The 4,557-nt window shown below is 35.0% G+C and overlaps 1 long non-coding RNA gene across 1 annotated transcript; it reads right to left on the bottom strand.

Moving 5' to 3' along the window:
• Nucleotides 1-307: 307 nt before the first annotated feature.
• LOC140683859 (uncharacterized) lies at nucleotides 308-3,140 on the bottom strand. The gene is made up of 3 exons (XR_012055426.1): nucleotides 1,440-3,140; nucleotides 1,139-1,340; nucleotides 308-339 (listed from the first exon to the last, which is right to left on the bottom strand). It is a non-coding gene; the product is annotated as an uncharacterized lncRNA (long non-coding RNA).
• Between the last annotated feature and the right edge of the window lie 1,417 nt (nucleotides 3,141-4,557).

Below are 4,557 nucleotides of genomic sequence, written 5' to 3' on the forward strand. Positions count from 1 at the left end.
TGTATTAATAAGGAAATGAAAAGTATCTCTAAATTTAAAAAATCTATTTCTGTTAAAACTACTCATTAAAACTGCACAGTGACAATAAGAAGTATTCTCATAGTTGTCTACTCAATCAGATTAAAAGACTCTTTATACACATGTAGTCAGAAAATTACAATATATAACATGATCTGGCTATTCTTAGCCTCAATTTCTTCTGTTTAGTTAAAGTTATTGTAAAGAAGAAGAAAATCTACAGAATCATTTTAATTCATCTGTATACTTCACAGTATCACACACTTACTGGCAGGACAAAGAACTGAAGATTTTTTCATAGTTAATAAATTTGCTTAATTCCTGTAATTAGAAAAGAAAGAAAAAAATGTTTTTTGCAAACCTTTGAAGGCCTAAAAATATTTTTTTTGTTTTAAGTCTCATTAGAAACTTCAAAGTATAAGTCTTAAAAATGTTATTTTTGTTTTGAGAAATATGTGATCTTTTTCACATTTTTTTCAGTCAGCTGTAGCCCATCAGAAGGCTGTTTTCTTATGTCAAAACCGAACTTGTCCTTTCTTGTTCTACAGGAGTTTCTGTTTTCTTCATTTAACAGCTATGATGATAACAAATAATCCCTACATACCCCTAGGATTGTGATTGCCTTCTGTTTGCTTTCCTTTATTTGTCCTACACAAGTAAGATATTTTCAACTTACACAACTTGTGACATACTAAGCCCACTCCAGTTCACATAACCACTAAGATAATTTTTTTCATAATTTTTATATCGCTCCCTCATCTTTCCTCTGTTTCCCCAAGCACATTCAACTGCATCAAGATGAATTTCTTAGGATATACCTCTATTTTCTTATACATTTCTATTTCGTTTTGCCTATGTTCTCTGTGCTGTATCACATCACCTTTTCTAATAATATTTATCTCTACCAGTGATAAGAAAATATTGGTTCTTTTAGTTGTTCATTTCTTTCAGAAACCTGATTTTTCAGCTATTAAGCTATTCCAAGAAAGGAGATTCAACAAGTTGTTTGGCTTACCTGTTCGAGCATTATACTACTTATGAACATGTAATTTTTTTCAAATGTCCAGTCTAAACCCCATGCAATAATTTCAAGATGCTGCCTTTACCATCTTTTACTTACTCCACCATGTCTTTAACTCTCTGTCAAGAAGCTGTGATCTGCCATTTGTCTTGCACCTTTGTCACTGTAGTAAACAAGCCCAGTTCTCTCAGTCTCTCCCTGCAGAATTCTGTCAGTCTTAAGTTTGTCAAGATCTGTTTGGACTGAAACTTCAGAGTTTGCTGTATTTGCTCTTCCAATTTTAGCATCACCTTCAAATTTGCTGAAATGAAAATGTATTTTAACCTGTCATGAAGGTGGCTATTCATGATGCAGTATCATATTAACACAGTAACCAACACAGAAACACCCTTTTACCAACCTCCAAATGGCTATGAAGGCATTGATTACTTAGACCCTTGTGATGCACCCGAATCTCTATCCATCCAATTCTTCAGTCCATAATTCCTCTACTTCCAAATGGGCATGCTGAAAGAGAAAATCTCAGAAATCCTACTGCAAGGCATATTCTATTCATTGCTCTTTCATTCCATCCATTGCCACTCAATGCACTGCTGAAAGCAACCAGGTTAGCTACCAGGTTTTGTCTTACCTGGTTACCTGGTCATCTTCTTTTATTTTACATATGGAAGTGTTTTTCAAAAGGAAATTCTCCATGATCTTTACAAGCACTGAGGTTGGACAGACCTGTCAAAAGTGTACAGGATTTTGTTGTTGTCTTAAAGATGTTCACAAAATGTTTTCCATTTGCCAGGAACACTCTCTTCCCCTGTCATCACGATAGGCAGCACATTCAGAGTAACAGCCTAGTCTTTTTGATGAGCCTCTAATTTATTTTTCCCCATTGTTAGTTGTACCTTATTGTCATTTATATAATTATCGTTAATCCAAACACAATAATAATTCACTAAATAAAGAATACAAAAAAGCAAGAGTCCTTTTACTGCAAAATCATGTATTTTGTTTAAGAGCACTACAGAATGGTTTTATGTGCATATTTGTCTTATAATGTGACAGATATTTAATTTACCCAATATTTTCTGGAAAATTGAATTCCAATGCATGCATGCTGGCCAGACTTGCTCAGTAGAGGGTCCTTGTGCTTTTTTCCAGCATTATACCTTCTGTTTAGCCTAAAGAGAATTTCCAAATTTTAGATTTTACAATTCTAGACATCACAAGATTCACAGTAGTTCATAAACAGACTGGCAATTTTAGGAGAGTGATGGTCTTCAAAAATTAATTCTTGAAGCAATAAGATAGTCCAAGTTATCACAAATGACTCACCATAACTGTTATTATCAACAGAATACAATGAACAGTGAAATTAAACACATTATATGTTTCTTGTGGTGACTTTGGTCCTGTGAAAAATAATTTATTAATGAAAGCAATTCTTTTCCACAGTTCATTTTAACAAATCTAAACAAAATCCTAGAGCAGCTTGTGAAGAACTTACCAGTATACAATTTCCTAATTTTCCTTTATGATAATTTTTGACATTTATAAGTGGAATAGAAAAAGAAACTGCAGTGAAATACAGAATTGTCATCTGTTGTTAGCATCAGTACAGCTGCAGCCTTTCAGTATTAAATTTATTCCACTAGTGGATAAGTGTGCTAGTTTTGTCTAGGATAGAATTTATTTTCTTCGTAGCAGCCCCTATGGCTCTGTTTGGATTTGCAGTGTAGCCAGGGCTGATAACACAGGGATGCTTTCATCACTGCTGAGCTGCACTGAGAGTTTCTGCTCCTTATACCACCTCACCAGCAAGGAGGCTGGGGATGCAGGGCGGTGTGGAAGAGGACACAGCCAGGACAACTGACCTCAGATAACCAGGGGGATATTCCATACCATATGGCATCATGTTCAGCATATAACCTGGGAGAAAAAGAAGAAAGGGAGAGAGATTCGAAGTGACAGTGTTTGTCTTCCCAAGTCACCACTATATGTGATGGAGCCCTGCTTTCCTGAAGATGGCTGAACACCTGCCAGCTCAGGGGAAGGTGTGAATGAATTTGTTATTTGGCTTTGCATGAGCATGCAGCTGTTGCTTTACCTATTAAAAATTCTTTAACTCAGCCCACAAGTTTTCTTACTTTTACCCTTCATCCCACCAAGAGAAAATGAGCAGACAGCTGTGGGGTGTTTAGTTGTTGGCTGGGGATCAACCATGAGATTAAGTAACTAAACCTTTAGCATCCCTATAACTTAATTCCAAAACAAAACCAAGTAAGTAAAATATAAAGGTAAATCTTCAAGACACGACAAATACTGCTGCCTTTCTAAAAGTGTTTTTCCTTTATCCTTCAGTTGATTTTTTGCTTTCTCAAGAAATGCTGATTCTTAAAATATTGTAATAAATTTCACAGTTGATATGTTTGGACATGCAGAATTTTTGCATTTATTAAAGTAGATATATAAAGCGTCCTGTTCTAAATTAATTTTTTAAAAAAATACTTAATTTTTACTATGACAGAGGCTATTAACTTTTTTGATTTAAACAATTTTGAAAGATGAAGCAAATACAGAAGCCGAACTGCTACAGTCCAATAATTCTACCTCATTATAAAAATAGGGAAAAAGCAGTTTTTACAAATTTGTCTCTATAAGGGTTTAACCTGAATTAGAGGTATTACTACTGTGGTCAACCATTACAGTATGAGGAAGATAAGATTTGCCAGGTTCAATAGGAGACATCTTTTCTGTGAGTGAGGATTTGTTGATAATATTATTAAAACTTGGAAATGCAGCTTGAAAGTAATTTGAACTGATTAATGAACATTGTATTAGCAAGTGTACAACTGGGAAGAGGAGAGCAGAACACGGGTTCAGGAAGATGCATTTCTAATAAGCATTAGGAGTGGCTACTTAGCTTTATTACAGCAGGTTTCTGGGATTAAAAGACCATGATACCTAGATGGCATAATGGCAATGAAGTTGTCTAGTGATTTGACATCACAGTATTCAAATAATGTCTTCCAAAGACATTACTTCAGCAGGCAAGGGATTGTAAAGGCCACAGACAGAGTCACTACATCTGCTTTCCTCTAGTAGTCTGCAGGTCAGCAATCCTGTTGTGCTCCTGATATTTGACAGCACCAGTACATTGTTATCTGCTACAGCAGATGGTCTTTAGCTGTGACTTCCTATATTGTGGAATTAAAGCCATACAATTGAAAATTTTCTGACCATATCTTTCTAAATATAAACTGTAAATATCAATTTCAGCCATTTACAGTATTTTTCCAGGGATAAGAAAGAGTCTATCCACAACAGGTACTCCAGAATTCAGGCTTAGTACTCAAAGTACCCTGACTACACCTACAGGATCAATGATTCTGTGCTGAGTGGTTAACAAAATTAATTATATCATATTATAACAATATCAAGTGTATGAATGTGACCACATTATGTCTCCAGGTACCTTGCATGAAGTAAAAAAGCTCAAACAGCTCAAGTCAGATACCTATTTCTGT

Source organism: Taeniopygia guttata, chromosome 4 (assembly GCF_048771995.1).
Source record: "Taeniopygia guttata chromosome 4, bTaeGut7.mat, whole genome shotgun sequence".
Classification (NCBI taxonomy): domain Eukaryota; kingdom Metazoa; phylum Chordata; class Aves; order Passeriformes; family Estrildidae; genus Taeniopygia; species Taeniopygia guttata.